Here is a 19,256-nt window from a genome sequence, read left to right on the forward strand (position 1 = left end):
GGTTTACTCTCACCAGACAACCCTCTTACACGTTGAGACTTGAAACAAATTACTTTATCCGTCTTCTATATAAAAAAAGAAAGAAAAAAAAAGAGGAGTAGTTTGTGCCAGATGACGAAGTATTTGGGGTTTTAAGTCAACCGCTTCAGAACGCCGGGTTGGGGTTCATTCATATACTGTGTGGGGAAACAAACTCGAATCGGATTAATGTAATTCAATCCTCTAAAAGCAGCGTATAAGGAATCTTATTCAGAGTAAGATATCAAGCAGGCAAGTGAAATCTCTTTCGTCTATTGTGGAGAACATAACCAAATCGGGGTCATAGAATTCAATCACCAACCTGCTCTAAAAGGATGAGGTAGCAGCAGCAGGAGGCAAGCAGGTAAGAGAGTAAAGGTTCTTTAATTTATTGTCCTGAACAAAAACGAATCTGGAAGATTAGATTTAATTCTCTAAAACGAGCAGCATAGAAAAGAAGTCGGATTCAGCGTTAACAGTATTTGATTGGAAAGTAAAGATTTTTCGTCTATATTTTGGAGGACAAACAACAATCAAAGAGATACGATTCAGTCGTTCGAAACGCGGAACAAAGACTTGGATCCTCTATAATGCGATCACCCGGGGCAAGATCTTTCTGGCACTCTTGTTTACTTTTTACAGTTGTGAGGATGGAGACAGTCGTGTTGTGCCACCTAGTGAGGGAGACTGACTGAAGTCCGATAACAGTAATCTAACTTCATCTAATGCTGTTTTTTGTTTGTTTGTTTTTTGCAACTTACAGCGGCTAGTTTATTGTGCACCCCATACTCATCCTGCGAGCGGTACCGCAAAAGGATTACAGAGTAGAGTTCACAATGGTTCTGTATAACTAACCCCGTGGTCAGGATATTATGGCAGTGAATGTTCAGAATATTTCAAATAAATTCTTTGTTTAGTTCTGTACTTGTACATAGAAGATAACTTATTCGCAACTGCGAGAGTACAGGACTGTGAGGCAGTATGTCTGGCTGCACACTTTGTTCGTCACATTTGCGTGAGAGGTATTCAAGCACATTGTGTTTGGTTCTATACAAGGAAACTGATGTAGCTACTTAATATATCGCCTATCTTGCCAATAGAGATAAAGTGTTGTGCCATTTCACACACAAAGTGCTTGGACATGTCCCTAAAAGGTTCTATTTTCACACAGTCGAGGACATAGTGTTCGAGTGTGTGGCTTTGACCACACTATACATTTAGTTTTGTTCACATCTGCTTGAGGGATATACTGCCAGAGGTAGTTATATCCCAACCTTATTCAAGCGGGTAAAACATCTTGTAATCTAGTGATCTTGTAGGTAGTAGGCAGCTATCAAACAGGGAGGTACTGTTACCTGGGAAGATATTGAAAGCATAAGGTGTTGTCTAATGGTAGACACTGCTGCTATATGGCATCACAAAAATTGTGACCAAGTCCCAGGTTGCTCATCTGACTTTCTGCCTCATTTACACACAATTGCAGGGTCTCAATTGTTTCTCTTACTTTGACAACACAACATACATATATCGTTTCTCACTATTGATATTTCTATTTTTTGTTTTTCTATTTATTCATGGCTCTTTATTATTACAGGGGTTATTATTATTATTATTATTATTATTATTATTATTATTATTATTATTATTATTATTATTATTATTATTATTATTATTAACATTAACATTAACATTAACATTAACATTGTCTTTGCTTCGCCCCCCAGGCCCCGGTGTGGGTCAGTGACCTGTGCCCGGGTGGGCTAACCCCCGAAAAAAAAAAAAAAAAAATGCTCCATATACACTTATACATGTTTCACTTGATCCATCTCATCATGGTAAACAATGGACTGATTAATACCCGTTTGCATTTGTCTGCTTGCGTCAAATTCATCAATAAGTTCTTTCCTAATTACAGTTTTAAGGGTTCTTTTTGACAGACCCAGATTGTATTCAACGGTGTCTTTGTTAGAAGCGACTTTGGTGAGGGCATCAACTGCCATGTTCTTTGAGGCCTATGTGAAAGGGGATCCACAACAGTTTGATCCCACAGGCAGAGTTAAGAGACCCTTCAGTGTATATGGTCTGTGTGATGTTATCATCAGTCTGTAGGGTGTGTATAAGAGCTCTCATTTTGGCAGTGTGCTGGGATAAATGCTTTGTATAATTATTCTTTTAGTCGGATATTTCGGTATTGTGATATCGTAGGGAACTGTCCGCCAGGGTGGTAGGAAGCGCTGTTGTGTTTCAACTTTCTACAGGTGGTCTTGTCCAAACATCTTCACATGTGTAGCTGTAGTTTGGAACCATTTAGATTTACCAGTCCCATGGTTCATACATTCTAGCAATTTTAAGGAAACCATGTTATCAGGATCACCATGCAAAAGCCTATCAAAAGGCTATCATGAGGTTGACTTCAATTATTCTTTCTTTAACACTGGGTATACTAGTTCTTTCCTCATACCAAGTACTTGAGTGCTCATGGGACAGCCTAGGATAATTCTGAGGGCTTTATTTTGAAAAATTTCGAGCTTGTCAATGTCTTTCTCGTCAAGAAAGACCAGGGCTGGTTTGTGATAATCTATCAGACATCTTGTATAGCCTAGGTACATTGTTTTAACAATTCTTATATTAACACCATAATGTGGGCTGTACCCCGCTATACTTTTAAGAGGTTTCAGTCTGTCAGCACATTGGCGGGTTACCTGTTGTATGGTAGGTAAGGTACAAGGGACGGAAACACCAAGATATTTAATAGAAGAGACATAGTCAATAGTGTTGTTACCTATCTTGAACTTGGCGGGGCCGCGTTTACGGTTACCAGTTTGTTTGTTGAACACCTTAGTTTTCTCAGTGGAGATAATAAGACCGAGGTTCTCACAGGCTGCGTGTACATGGTTCAGGGTGGTTTACTGTACATTTCACGATTAGTTTTAGTATGTATAAGAATATCATCAGCACAGCTGATTGTGATATTGCTGGGGCTGTCTGGTATTGAATTCAATAATGTATTCATAAGAACATTGAACAAAGTGGGACTAAGTACTCCACCTTGGGGGGTCCCAAGTTGCATAACTTTAACTTCACTTTTGTAACCCTGAAACAGTGCAGCAACTCTTCTGTTAGTAAGGTAACCACTTATCCAATGCAACAGACGACCTCCTATGCCTATTTTGGCTAGTTTGTACAATACAAGTTGCCTGTTGGTAATATCAAATGGAACTTTTAGGTAAAAAAAATGTGGTGCTGCAATTATGTACACTTTTCCCACAAGTGAAGCCATTTATGTTAGGGGACATGTGTTCTCTGATTTTATATAAGAGTCGGTCAAGAACCATCCTCTCTAGGGGTCATCCACAGGCAGCTGGTTAGTGATATGGGGCGAAAAGCATCCGGCTGCCCTGGTTTCGGTGTTGGTACAACAATACTGCTGGTCCATGATGTGGGTAGTTGGCCCTCGGCATGACTCATAGTGTTCAATGCCAATAATGGATTGCCCGACACGCCCTAGTAGTCTAACGATATTGTAATGTAATATAACTTAATTTCATCTAACCGAACTTTGCCAAATCATTTAATCAAACGTAACCTAATTTATCCTAACTTTAACTACCCAATCCTAACCTAACCTAACACATACACAATACTGAATATATAATCTTGTTTAGAAAAGGACCAGCATCCGTGAGATTAGTACACACACACACACACACACACACACACACACACACACACACACACACACACACCACCTCTATTATACACTATACTGTAGCTCACTGAGACATGAAACACTCGCGGTCGATTAAGTAGATACTAAATATTGAGACCAATCATTCTTGCTGCGAATACCTAAATGTCACACACGGAAATAATTCATGTTGTACAGATGCCACTGACTATTACCAAGGAAAAGATACCTGGATGGTGTGAGAGAGAGAGAGAGAAAAATGTTGGTAAGACCCCTTTTTATTCTGTCACTCTCTGTTTTTCTCTTATTTCTTTGCTTCTCCCTGTCTCTCTCTCCCTTTCCCTGTCCTTCCTCCACCGAGTGATGAAGTATTATGAAGACGTTTCATGTGGCTCCCTGTATTTATAGCCACCGCGACGCCACAGGTAAACATCAACACAGCTGCTGGACAACACGTGGACGAGGCTGATGAAACAAGGTGATCTAACTGGGGGTGTCGTCTCTTGTGAAGGCACCCAGAGCTACTAAGACCACCCCCTATGCACTCCTCTCAGTCCCAGACCTCCATGAAATATCACGGTGTGAAGGTGTGGAACAACTTACCCCCACCCATCCGAGCAAAGACTACGCTCCCTTCCTTTAAATCATCTCTAAAAAAATATCTATTGTCGAAGTATTAATATTTCTTGTAACACTTACTATATTTACAGTACCTGCTTTTATTGTACCATCAAAATCATTTTATCGGAAATTATCATGTAAATAAATAAGTAATTACCATTGCAATAAACATAATTGACAACAAGAGGTAATCCTGACAGCTCTGTCCTCTTGTTCAACCTTATTACTGTACAACCCAGGTTGTACTGCTCCCCCATTATACTTATATGTGTGTATATATATATATATATATATATATATATATATATATATATATATATATATATATATATATATATATATATATATATATGTGTGTGTGTGTGTGTGTATATATGCATAGGTATGTGTATATGTATATATAAATAAATAAAAAACTAAAAACTAAAAATAATAAATAATAAAATAAATAAATATTGAAGTGATAACCGTGGTAACAGTATGAGATGTTCTTATTACCACCACGCTTTTGTACTATTCCAGATGATACTAAATGTTACATAATACTTCCTTGAGATAAATGTATAGTAGATATTAGGTGCCTCAAAGAGAGCTCAGGTTCTCAACTGGCTCAGCCATGTTAATATTGTTATTATTATCCACTCTGTGTCTGTATTTTTCTGGCTAAATGAACTGTTACAATTCTGTTACAATTCAATTTTGGATGACGACAGACCTAAACCAGGGAGGTAGAACACACTATTACCGGTGGGTGAATTAAAGTGTCGATGTTTGCTGTTTACATAGAAGCTTGAAAATGGTGGATAGGCGACCTGTGGACAACACCATAAGTAACTACAGTTGGCGCGCCACATTAATCTGAAACGCCTGTGAGTGGCTCTTAAGTTTGGGAATTGATGTGACGTTTGTTGAGTGTCTCATCGGAAATTCGTGGGTTTTCTAGGCCAATCAGAATGTATGTAGCACTAGAGGACACATAAATGACCAATGAGAATGCTCGTTACTTCAACATCTGTGAGCGGAGAAGGAAGAGGTGATGGAGGAGAAGGAGAAGGCGCAGGAGGAGGGGCGAGCAGCCAATCGTGGCGTGTCTTGAAATGAGGATCACCTAGTAACCAATCAGGGCTCGCCTTGCAACCGGCTAGGACGTTGTGTTGTGTTGTGGTGGAGAAGTGCGGGGAGTCGAGGCATTATAGTGGCGTGCACAACAACAGCAGCGCCACAACACTCGTTTGTCGCCGCCTAATGAACACCCCATGACACCTTAATTACGTCCAGGTGTTGCCCAGAGAAGCTCTAATTAACTCCCATCATCATTAATCAGGTCGTAACTCTGTCTCGCGCTGGTAAATGTCTACTTGTTCAACATTGTCAACATTTTTACCTTATTAATTCACATTCGCGAGTGATTAGCGATTTTTTTCTCAATATTCGTGAAGGAGACAGGAAATATGGCGAGCGATGATAATGATGATGATGATGATAATGATAACGATGATGATGATGATGATGATAATTTTGATAACGATGATGATGATAATTTTGATAACGATGATGATGATGATAATTTTAATGACGATGTTGATGACAATGATGATAACGATGAGGATGAATCTGGCAACGATGGTGATGATGATGATGATAATGACACCAGTTCGTTACAGTCACCATCAGTTAGTCACACGCATCACCAGTTAGTCACAGTCACCACCAGTTAGTCACACGCATCACCAGTTAGTCACAGTCACCACCAGTTAGTCACAGTCACCACCAGTTAGTCACAGTCACCACCAGTTAGTCACAGTCACCACCAGTTAGTCACAGTCACCATCAGTTAGTCACAGTCCCCAACAATTAGTCACACGCATCACCAGTTAGTCACAGTCACCACCAGTTAATCACAGTCATCCACCAGTTAGTTAAACTCATCACCAGTTACTCACAGTCATCCACCAGTTAGTCAGTCACCATCAGTTAGTCACAGTTCCTCGTAGTGATCTCAGTAACTGGTTCAACCTCCTGTTGTACAAGTTCATACTGAGAATATGATGAGAGAGAGAGAGAGAGAGAGAGAGAGAGAGTCCACGGCCAGCCTTTCCTATGTACCACCTCTTTACACTGGGCAGTAATATCAACAAGGTGTCTGGGTTTGAACCGTGGCGCATTCTCCTCCCTCCCTGACCCCATCCCTCCTTCTTGGGTTCCCCCTCCCCTACATCCCTCCTTGCCCCCCCTCCCCACATCCCTCCTTCTTGCCCCCCCCCCCTCCCCTACATCCCTCCCTCCTCCCTCCTCCCTCCCTCCCTGACCCCATCCCTCCTTCTTGCTCCCCCCCTCCCTACATCCCTCCTTCTTGCCCCCTCCCTACATCCCTCCCTCCCTCCTCCGTGACCCCATCCCTCCTTCTGGTCTCCCTCCTACATCCCTCCTTCTTGCCCTCCCTCCCCTGGTATCCTCCCTCCTCCCTCCCCTCCCTCCGTGACCCCATCCCTCCTTCTTGCCCCTCCCCCCCACATCCCTCCTTCTTGCCCCCCCCTCCCCCCACATCCCTCCCCCCTCCTCCCTCCCCTCCGTGACCCCATCCCCTCCTCTTGGCCCCCCCCCCCTCCCCCCACATCCCTCCCTCTCCCCCTCCGTGACCCCATCCCTCTTTCTTTGCCCCCCTCCCCACATCCCTCCCTCCTCCCTCCTCCAGACCCCATCCCTCCTGCTCCCCCTCCCCCTACATCCCTCCTTCTCTTGCTCTCCCTTCTACATCCTCCCTCCTCCCTCTCCCCTCCAGGGACCCCATCCCTCCCTTCTGGCTCCTCCATCCCTCCCTCCCTCCAGACCCCATCCCTCCCTGGCCCCCCTCCCCATATCCCCTCCCCTCCCTCCCTCCCTCCAGACCCATCCCTCCTTTCTGCCCCCTCCTACATCCCTTCCTCTCCTCCCTCCCTCCGTGACCCCATCCTCCTTCTTGGTCTCCCTCCCCTACATCCTCCCTCTCCCTCCGTGACTCCCATCCCTCCCCCTACATCCATCCCCTCCCTCCCTCCCTGACCCCATCCTCCTCCCTTGGCTCCCCTCTCCCTCACATCCTCCTCCTCCCTCCCTCCCAGCACTTGCACACACGCAGCTGTACTGTGATAATCGTCGTGGCAATAGAGTACGACAACAGAATATTGCGCTAGTGGCAAGGAGGTGGCCATCTGCCTTAAGCTGATGGTGATATTGCCAATACTACGTTAAACGATCGTCTTGCATTTGGCCACTAGACCTTGCCAGAATCTCTCTCTCTCTCTCTCTCTCTCTCTCTCTCTCTCTCGTAACTATATTGGTGCTTTTGGACATGGTGATTTTTTTTAAATCATTAAAGTCTGGTTCAGGTATTTTCAATTTGACGGGAATACATAAATTGTAACCATAAACGTGATAATCCTAGATATAAAATTAATAGTAAACACATTTGCATTGCCATGCGTGTTTTGGTCATCCTGGGAAAACACTACGCTTCGTGCTGGATGTAAACAAACATATGTACAGAGATGACTCAGCATTCCTGAGAGAGCTAAGCTTGGTTATGATGCGGTTTTATTTTTATTTCATACGAATATTTATAATATAGCAAACTTAAATGGCTTTCAAGTTTAAATACATATGTTTTGAAGTTCAAGTACGGCAATATTCTGGTGAGTGTTGCCAACCAAATGACCAAATCTCACTCATAATTGTATCCCACCAGGGTCCTGTCTAGGCAGTATTACCAAGCATCTGTTGCTGTACATAGTTCTCTCGGATCTGGTACAACTGCAAAATGTCCACTTGTGGCTATTTCCATAATTGCATTTCCCCCACAAGCACTCATATTTGCATATAACAGTAGAGTGTGTTGGACAGTGTGGTGGATGAGGGAGATAAGACCTGATTCTAGATTCTTAAAGGTTGACACGTTAAATCTATACCCTAGTTCGAGGTGTGAGGAGGGATCACTCGACTGCGATACAAAAATGAATTCTTACAGCCACTTTCCTTAATTTTTCTCTCAAGTGCCGAAATGAGAACGTCTCAAATTGGTTGACTTAAACTACGACACAAAGTTACAGCTTCAAATTTCATGCAATAAATTCCTTCTCTTCCTGAAGATGTGAAACTGAATCTATTGGGCTTCTCAGTCAACTCAACAACGGCATAACACTCTGAGACTCTGCCATAACTCTATATGATCTCTCATCCGCGGTTATGGAGGATAAAGCTGACAAAGGCATCCTCGTGACGTCAGCCTCGTGTGGTAGAGACTCACTTTAAGGGTGCTGCTGATGGCGTTTGGCTGGCTCTACGTTGACATTAATTATTTTTTCTAGTAGAATTATTTTGTTAACCTGTTTTCCATATTGATAGATAAATATATTTGAAGATAAAAAAATTCATGTGTTATCCGGCAACACCAAACCAGATACGAGTATAAGGTTAGGTGTGGCTGACACTGGTGACAGATGATGTTCTTTTGTTTGTTAATTGTGTCAGATGAGAGGGTCACTGTCCCCTCGTACAGTATATGGCTTTAGTATCCTTAGTGATGAATTTATTGTACATTAATTCATACACATGAGTCTATAGTCCAGTCTATTATAACAAGAATGTTACTAAATTAATGAAGTATTCCCCCTCTCCGTTACCCCCTCCCCCCTTGCCTTCTCCCTCTTCCCCTCTTATCCCACTCTTCCTCTTCCTCTCTTCCCTCTCTCCTGCATATTCTTCCTCTCTTGCCACCACCACCACCACCACCACTAACTCAAGCCAACCACCAACTCAAAGCCACAAACTACCATTACCAGTCTCCCACCCCTTCTACTACTACAAGCACCCATACCCTACCACCACCATCACACGCACACACACACACACACACATACAGCTTGACACCACTCCCAGATATTCACACACGCAGTCAAGCTGTCGGAAGAAGTTTTGTGTGTAGGAACGAGAAAGGAACATGACCGCCCAAGCCTCTCTGAATACATGAATCTGTTTTGCATACTGTAAGAGGCAGGAATGTTTGTGTGTGTGTGTGATCAAGAATGTTGTGTGTGGGGAGAGTGTGTGTGTGTGTGTGTGTGTGTGTGTGTGTGTGTGTGTGTGTGTGTGTGTGTGTGTGTGTGTGTGTGTGTGTGTGTGTGTGTGTGTGTGTGTGTGTGTGTGACTGGGGATGTGCGAATGCTTTTATGCATGAATGTGTGTTTGTGCGTACGTAAATGCATGGATGGTTGGGTGGATTGAGTGAATGGAATTGAATGATAGCGAGAAGGGTTGTGGAGACTTAACAAGCTAGGAGAGAGAGAGAGTATTGGAGCTAGCAAAATAGGGTTTGAAAGAACGTGAAACACACACACACACACACACACACACACTCTCTCTCTCTCTCTCTCTCTCTGTCTCTCTCTGTCTCTCTCTCTCTCTAATACTGGACTCTTCGCATCTGCATAAATTTTAAGTTTTAAAACGGAAGAATTTTTTAAAATCTCGAGTGAGTACAGTTTTAAAGTTGGCCCAAACATAAGATCTTTAAAACTCAACAAATATATTTTTTTAAACTAAAGATACAACAGGAGGTGATATGTGTTGTGGTGGATGTGTTGTGGTGGATGTGTTGTGGTGGATGTGTTGTGGTGGATGAGTTGTGGTGGATGTGTTGTGGTGGATGTGTTATGATGGATGAGTTGTGGTGGATGAGTTGTGGTGGATGTGTTATGATGGATGTGTTGTGATGGATGTGCTGTGATGGATGTGCTGTGATGGATGGGTTGTGGTGGATGTGTTGTGGTGGATGTGTTGTGGTGGATGTGTTGTGGTGGATGTGTTGTATGTGTTGTAGATGGATGTGTTGTGGTGGATGTGTTGTGGTGGATGTGTTGTATGTGTTGTAGATGGATGTGTTGTATGTGTTGTGATGGATGGGTTGTGGTGGATGTGTTGTGGTGGATGTGTTGTGATGGATGTGTTGTGGTGGATGGTGTGGACGAGTTGTGGTGGATGTGTTGTGGTGGATGTGTTGTGGTGGATGTGTTGTGGTGGATGTGATGTGATGGATGTGTTGTGATGGATGAGTTGTGGTGGATGAGTTGTGGTGGTGTGTTGTGGTGGATGTGTGTTTTGGTGTGGATGTGTTGTGGTGGATGTGTTGTGGTGGATGTGTTGTATGTGTTGTGGTGGATGTGTTGTATGTGTTGTGGTGGATGTGTTGTGGTGGATGTGTTGTGGTGGATGTGTTGTGGATGTGTTTGTGGTGGATGTGTTGTGGTGGATGTGTTGTGGTGGATGTGTTGTGGTGGATGTGTTGTGGTGGATGTGTTGTGGTGGATGTGTTGTGGTGGATGTGTTGTGGTGGATGTGTTGTATGTGTTGTGGTGGATGTGTTGTACGTGTTGTGGTGAATGGACATCGATGAAGATATTCAACATCGGATCAGATGTGCATCTCAAGCCTTTGGCAGACTCCGTACCAGTGTCTTCAGCTGTAGGGAGCTGAAATTATCTACAAAGTTACACGTATATCGAGCAGTGGTCCTCCCCACCCTGTTATATGGCAGGGAGACATGGGTCACATACAGGAGGCACCTCAAGGCACTTGAAATCTTTCACCAATATAGTCTATGTGCTATCCTCTCAGTTCGCTGGGAAGACAAGAACATAAATGCCAGTATTCTCGCTGACACCAACTGTAGGAGCATCGAGGCTACCATTATCCATGAACAACTACGCTGATCTGGCCATGTTACCCTCACGGACGACAGTAGACTGCCAAAGCAGCTACTTTACAGTTACCTAATGAATAGTAAACGTAACGCTGACAGGCAACTGAAGAGGTATAAGGATAGTCTTAAGACAAACCTGAAAAAGTGACAAATCGACCCCTTCACCTGGGACGCGATTATCTTCACACCGTAACGAGGAGCTCCACACACGGTGTCAATATTTTCGAGTTAGCCCGACTACATACCGAGGTAGACAAGTTCCAATGCCGGAAAGAGACTGCCGCCGCCCCTCCCGCACTAGATGTAGCCCTCCACGTATGCAACATTTGTGAACGACCCTGCCGGTCCCATATCGGCCTCTTTAGTCACCTCAGAACTCGCCAACCTAGGTGACATCCTTAATAACTCGTATCACTGTATCATAGCTGGATGATCGTCATACTCGATTCCGAGTGACAGCAAAGTAATAGTAATATTTGTTGTGATGGATGTGTTGTATGACACACACACACACACACACACACACACACACACACACACACACACACACTAATCCTCGTCAAGCCAATCAGCGTTCGGTTCTTACACACAGATAGTGAAAGCTTCCAATCAATGCTCAGCTTGCACAAATGATACACCCAATCACCGGTGGGTTTTTATAATGACGTCATCGTGGTATCATCCAATCAGCATTATGCTTCTATGCAAGACAGCAGCTACAGCCATTCAGCGTTTAGTGTACAGGCAAGGCCCGGAAGCGACCAATCAGCCCTAAGCTATTATAGTTTGTACTCGGTGGGGGAGGAAGATGATTGGTGCTTTGGTCGTTATCTGGAGCGGGACGCCAGATTGTGCTATATGTCTCTCACTCGTCCTTCTTTCTCTCTCTCTCTCTCACTCTTCCATCTCTTTCTCTTTAACATAATTCCTTTTTCCTTTTTTCATTACCCTCTTTTACTTTCTCTATTTTTCCTCTTTCATTTTTCTTTTTTTGTCTTTCTTGGTCTCCTTATTTCTCTGTCTCTCCTTCAAACACACACACACACACTCTCTCTCTCTCTCTCTCTCTCTCTCTCTCTCAACAGAGGGAGGTAGAAGGTGTCAATATAGTCTCAGGTGGCATTTATTTATTTCACCTGAACTAAGAATATTTACCTTTAATTATTAATGGTGTGTCAGGCTATTGATGTCTCCCTTGTTAAGTTTAGCTGGTGATGGGTGTAGTGGTGGTGATGGGTGTAGTGGTGGTGATGATGGTGGTGATGATAATGGTGATGGTGGTGGTGGTGGTGATGGTTGTGGTGATGATGGTGGTGATGATGATGTTGGTGATAGTGGTGGTGATGATGGTGATGATAATGGTGATGGTGGTGGTGGTGATGGTGGTGGTGATGATGATGATGGTGGTGGTGATGGTGGTGGTGATGGTGGTGTGATGATGATGGTGATGGTGGTGGTGATGATAATGGTGATGGTGGTGGTGGTGGTGATGGTTGTGGTGATGATGGTGGTGATGATGATGTTGGTGATAATGATGGTGGTGATGGTGATGGTGATGATGGTGGTGATGGTGTTGGCGTGATAGTGGTGGCGATGGTGGTGGTGATAATATTGGTGATGGTGATGGTGGTGATAATAGTGATTATAATGGTGATGGCGGTGATGATGGTGATGTCGGTGATGGCGGTGGTGATGATGTGGTGATGCAGATGATGATGGTGGTGGTGATGGTGGTGGTGATAATAGTGGTGATGGTGGTGATGGTGGTGATAATAGTGATTATAATGGTGATGGCAGTGATGATGGTAATGTTGGTGATGGCGGTGGTGATGATGATGGTGGTGGTGATGGTGGTGGTGAAAATAGTGATTATAATGGTGATGGTGATGATGGTGATGGCGGTGGTGATGATGATGATGATGATAAGAGGGAAGTAAAGTAAACTAGAAAGGGAGAAAGAGTAAATTATAGATTCGGGAAAGAACTGTGAAATATATAGAATTTGTAGAGAGAGAGAGAGAGAGAGAGAGAGAGAGAGAGAGAGATTGAGAGAGAGAGAGAGAGAGAGTTAATATCAGGGAGAAAGACAGCCGGTCTCTCTCTCTCTTTCTCTTTTCTTTCTCTCTCTCTCTCCTTCCCGCTTTCTCGTTCTCTCTCTTTCCCTTTTCTCATTCTCTCTCCTTTCCCCTTCTCTCTCTCTCTCGCTCTCATACACACTGATATACATTCTCAACTTCGTTATCCGCTTCCACTTTATTCTCCTCGTTATTCCAGCCTTCTCTATCCCGTAATTCTTGCCAATTTTCGCCTCTTCTCTATTTATTGCCCTCTTGCGTCCACCTCACATTTCTCCTTAGTTTTCATCTCCTCATCATTTATTCTTCTTTAACCTATATCCTATTTTTCTTCTTAATTTTCCCCAATTCTTATTTAGTCGTATATTTTTCATTATCATTTAATTTTTGTTTATTTTCACTTCTTTATTTTATATTATTTATATCTTTCTTATCTTTTACCTATTTCTTTTATATAATTTTTTTCTCTGCGGTTTATATTTTTAGGTTATTTTCTCAATTCCCCTATTTATCATTGTCTTCTCAATTACCCATATTTTGTTACTCCTTCCTTATTTATTATTCTCTCTTCCCTATTACACATTTCTTGTATGTTTTTATTTTATACCTTTATTCGTTAGGGGTATTTTCACCGGCACGCTATTCACATATTTCTTCTAAGTTTTCTCATTCCTTTATTTATTGTTCTTTTCTTGGTGAGTTTCTTAGTCTTCATCTTTCTTGACACTTATTTCGTTTTTTTTCTAACGATCTTTTCCAATTTTGTTTTTCTTACTTTATTTGGGCAATTTTTCCATTTCCTTATTTATTTTTGTGTTGCCATTCCCTTATATTTACTGGCAATTTTTCTAGTTCCCAATTTACAATCTTTCGAATCGTCTCTACCTCTGTCTAATCCTCCAATCATTCTTTCTCTTCCTACAATAATTAATTAAACCTACTTCCAATCTTTTATCATTATTAACTATTATATTTTGTTGTGTCTTTGTTCTGTTTGGTTATTCTTTTATTTATCTATTCCTGCTATTTCTATTTGCTTTCTTTTCATTTTCTTTTCCACATCTTTACTCCTTTCTTTATCTATCTCAACTCCTCTTCGTTATCTTCTCCTCTTTAATTTTAATTTCTCTATTATTTTCCTCTGCTTTATTTAATTCCTCTTTGTCCTATCTACCAATTATTCCTTCTTCCTCTATCATATTTATCTCATCTCCCTCAGTTCCTTTAGGTAAGCTCTCCACCCTCCCCCCCCCTCCCACTCTCTTTCTATATCTCTCCAACCACTTCTTATCTTCATCTGCATCTCTCGTTTCTCTCTCTTCTCCATTAATTTTATTTGTTTTTTCCTCTCTCCCTTCCCTTTCTCTTCCTTCTCTTCCTTTTCGTCTTCCTCCACCTCCTCTTTCTCCACTTTTCACGGTGTGTCCATTTTCCTTACTATCGCTAAAATATCTGGCCTCTACGTCTCGCCTGGAAGAGAGAGAGAGAGAGAGAGAGAGAGAGATGCGGTGCCAGTCTCTATAAATTTCTACGGGGATACAGGAGAGAGAGAGAGACAGAGAGAGAGAGAGAGAGAGAGAGAGAGAGAGAGAGAGAGAGAGAGAGACTGTGTTTGTTAGGTGACTAGGAGGACCTTGACTAGCACTGGTGTTGGACAAGTGGAGAGCTGTCTTAATGGGGTCATGAGAGAGAGAGAGAGAGAGAGAGAGAGAGAGAGAGAGAGAGAGAGAGAGAGAGAGAGAGAGAGAGCCTAACAGGTATAACCCAAGTATTCAAATAATTCCATCTATTATATAGTTTTTTAAGCAGACAGAAGTCTCAGTTAGTGGCAGAGGTTTTACAGGCCTCCGTATATACCACATTTAATATACAAGTTAACTCTCTACCTGCCTCTTCCATCATGGTGAAATGGGTTCTTGTTCCCAATACTTTAATCCTTGGTTTTATTTTTGTTTTCTTTTTATTTTACAATGTTTTTTGGGGTTTTATTTCCTGAGGTGTGAGTATCGAATATCCTAACAGCCTTAGTTTATTTGTCTGGGTGTGACCATTTTGAGTGACTACCTGGAAGTTACATATCAGATAACTCTCTCTCTCTCTCTCTCTCTCTCTCTCTCTTTCCCCTCAAACTTATCTCATCGTCTTTTCAACTAAGCAGGTCTCCCAACTCCTCTCCTCTACGCCTACGACCAATGAGAAAGGTTGTATACAGTAAGTTTCCTTCTGAGAGTTTGTGACCTGTTGGTGAGAAGGTTCATTACTTAGGAGTTTTATTCCTTAATGTTATTCTAAATCTTTCCTTATCTCTTAGAAGTTTTCGTGTGTGTGTGTGTGTGTGTGTGTGTGTTGAACTTGATCTTCTTCCACCTCTTTCATCGACGTTTACAGATATTTTTCCATCCCTTTGAAATTCTAGCACCGTGTTTCAGCAGCCTGGCTCCTTAATCCTGTTCCAAGGGTGAGTCAGTTCCCTCCTGCTCCTCTACCATCCTGTGAAATCCCTTAGAACTGTATGAGCAGCTTAGCGTCCTCACTTCCATCCCAAGGGGTGTTCCACATCCTACTCCCCCATCCTGGAAATCTTTGCTGTTTTTAGGTGAGTAGATTAATTAATTTAGTTTAATTTCAGACGGTGTTCCAGAGGCCCCCCCCCCCCACACCCATACAACTTTGGAGGTTTCGAAAACAGTGTATGAGAATATCAACTTCTTCACACATATTCCAGACAATGTTGGAAGATTCCTTTTTTATTTCCTGGAGATATTTAGAACGTTTTATAAACTGGTTTACTTCCTAACATTCTCTCCATCCCCAGGGCGATGTATAAGACGACTAGGCGCCTCGCCCACACCCTTGGCGGTGATACTGATCCTCCTCCACCACTCAGAAACCCTGACACTACGTAAGTAGCTCAACTCTTCATCCCTCATTCCGTGAATGTTCCAGACCTCATCGTCTTTATTGGTGGCTCACGAACTGAGAAAATGTTTTCCACGCCCTTCATTCCAGGCGCCTGTAAGCACCTCCACGCTTCCGTGGACGGCCTCGAAACTGTTTGAGGAGCTCGAGTTCCTCTGTATTTTATTCCAGACATCTTCTAGATCTCGTATCTTTCTCTGAATGTCCTTGGCATGGTGTTTAAGACGCTCTAGTTTCCAACTCCTTCCAGAAAATCTTCCAGTCCTTCGTCTCCTTATTAGATGGCTGGAACTGTGTGTAACAAGATTGGTTTGCTCATCTCTCTTTCCGAGTGCCTTTCAATCCTCATCTCATTAGAAGAACCTTGGTCCTTGTGTATGAATAGTGAAGTCGCCTTTTAATCCAGAACCTTCCAGTCCTTTGTATAATTACTACAAGATCTTGGAACCGTGTGTAGTTTCCCCAATTCTCTTTGCCCGAATCTCTTTCAGTTTCTCATATTCTAATAAGACGCCTCTAGGACCGTATAAACCAACTCTGGTCTAGTTTTCTCTCTAGGTACCCGCCATCGTCTCCTATGAGGGCCTGAAACCCGGCGCACGAAGTTTGTTTGTTCCATTTTTCTTCCAGTCCTTGTATATTATTTATTTTCTTAATTAAACGCCCTACAACCGTGAATAAGCAGCCTAGTTACTCGTCTGACTGATAGTATAACAACCGTAAGTATCGTTAATTTTTCTATCCAAGAATCGCCCAGTTTCCTTCGTGAGATCTCACCACGAACCGTCCAATCAACCGGGATCTTACCTAGACAACTCTGGAACAATATGTCAGTCGTCTATCTTAATCATCTACGACTTTCATTGTTCAACTTATGTGAATTATCCATAATGAAAAATGTCTGGTTTACGGTGATGGGAAAACACAAAGTGGATCTCGTGTTTTATTCTGTGTTAGAACCGAAAGCTACGCATTAAAACTCCTTCTCAAACTTTTTTTTTTTCACTTCCATAAACTGGTTCATCTTATCTTACTTTAAAGCCATTGTATGTTCTAAACCTCTTATGTCTTTTTACACGGAGACTCTACCTCAACCAGATACATTCACTTAGCACCAGTTAGAAGAGACAAAATTACACTGAGACTTTATCACATGTCAGAGAACCCATGTATAGTATTGGTGCTGCTCTTCTTAACACCCTCTCTCCTTTCCTAAATAAATGAGTCTGTATATATACTCGTGTGTGTGTGTGTGTGTGTGTGTGTGTGTGTGTGTGTGTAACCAACCTCTCTCGCCTCCTTCCTGGACACCTCTCCCTAGTCAGCATCCATAAATACATTCCCGAACTTTAATGTGAGATTTATTGGGATAGTTTGTTTACCTGTCGCCACACGTCCGTAATTCCTGTTTTCTCTTTTCCTAGACCAATTTTTTTTTTCGTCTACCAAAGTCATGTTTAATTTATTTTGTAAGGAGATTACAGATGAATAAATCATTTAACGATATGAATAAATGAATAACGAGAAAAATGGGGTGTGGATGACTGAATTATATAAAGAACGAGAAGAAGAAAATAGTATTGTCACTGTGTTGCAGGAGAGAGAGAGAGAGAGAGAGTCTAATAATCTCTCCGGAAGAGTAGGAAGCAAGATAATGAGGAAGAGGAAAGGATAGTTAGACCAGGAGAAGTAGGAGGGAGGGTAAGGAGGGTGGGGGGTAGAGTGTGTTGGGGGAAATGTAATTTGAATATGTTAATATCATCATCAGGACCAAAGACTTGTGAGCAGGTGGAATTAACAAGAGTTTGGGAACACTGACGAAGGTAGAAAGTGTGCTGAGTGTGTTGAGGTGGTGTGTGTTGAGTGAGTGTGTTGTGAGCTGAGTGTGTTGCGTATATTGAGGTGGTGTGTGTTGAGCACTGAGTGTGTAGTGAGCTAAGTGTGTTGAAGCGGTGTGTGATAAGAACTGTGTGCATGTGTAAATAATAATAATAATAATAATAATAATAATAATAATAATAATAATAATAATAATAATAATAATAATAATAATAATAAAAGGTTTATTGAAAAAGTTCTGCAGCCCGAAGGCTGAAAATATACATGGACAAAAATGACTTATTACATACAAAGACATGAGGTAGGTGGGTCGTTTAACAAAAGCTTTCTTTACTGAAAGAAGAAGGAACATGAATTGAACATACAGATTAGTTCAGTTCAGTTGATGGCCCGGGCCTGGGCTGGTCGTTGAGACACCAGGTGGTGTGATGTTCACGTGGTTCAGTAACTCGTCCTCGGGTGTTGATATGACGGACCACACGTGGTCATGGACCCATCGGGTGGTGTGGGGTGTTGTCACAGTACCTCACTCTGCTGGGTGGTGTTGTGTTATCTCAGACGGATTAACACCGTCTGGCCAGAGGATGGTTCCCAGGGGGTGCTTATCTCACTGGTGGGTCACTACTCTCGCTGGTACTGTCTTGTGCTGAATTCACTGACTTAAACACTGCTCAACACTGATCCCACTTCGTTCCGAAACAAACTTGTCACTTTTGAATAAGTAGATATCCCGGTTGTGAGGATAAGTCGGGTGGGGGACTTCAGGAATGGGCCGACAAGGTCAAGGGGGCCGCTGCACAGCAGGAGCAGCGCCTGAATAGGTCTTGACCCTACTGAGTGTGTTGAGGCAGTGTGGGTTGAGGACTGAGTGTATTAAGAGCTGAGTGTGTTGAGACAGTGTGGGTTGAGGACTGAGTGTATTGAGAGCTGAGTGTGTTGAGACAGTGTGCGTTGAGGACTGAGTGTGTTGAAGACTGAGTGTGTTGAGGCAGTGTGGGTTGAGGACTGAGTGTATTGAGAGCTGAGTGTGTTGAGACAGTGTGCGTTGAGGACTGAGTGTGTTGAAGACTGAGTGTGTTGAGGCAGTGTATCTGAGGGCCAAGGTGTGTTAAGGTAATTAATGTGTTGAGGCTGAGTGTGTTGAGACAGTGTGGTTGAGGACTGGTGTATGAATTAGGAGTGTGTTGAGGCAGTGTGTGTTGTGAACTGAGTGTATTGGAGCTGAGTGTGTGAGGCAGTGTGTGTTGTGAACTGAGTGTATTAAGGTGTGTGTTGGGGGCTAGTGTGTGGAGGCAGTGTATCTGAGAACTGAGTGTGTTGAGGCAGTGTATCTGAAGAACTGGGTTGTTAAGGTAGTGTGTAT

Source organism: Homarus americanus, unplaced genomic scaffold (assembly GCF_018991925.1).
Source record: "Homarus americanus isolate GMGI-L3 unplaced genomic scaffold, GMGI_Hamer_2.0 scaffold32583, whole genome shotgun sequence".
Lineage (NCBI taxonomy): Eukaryota > Metazoa > Arthropoda > Malacostraca > Decapoda > Nephropidae > Homarus > Homarus americanus.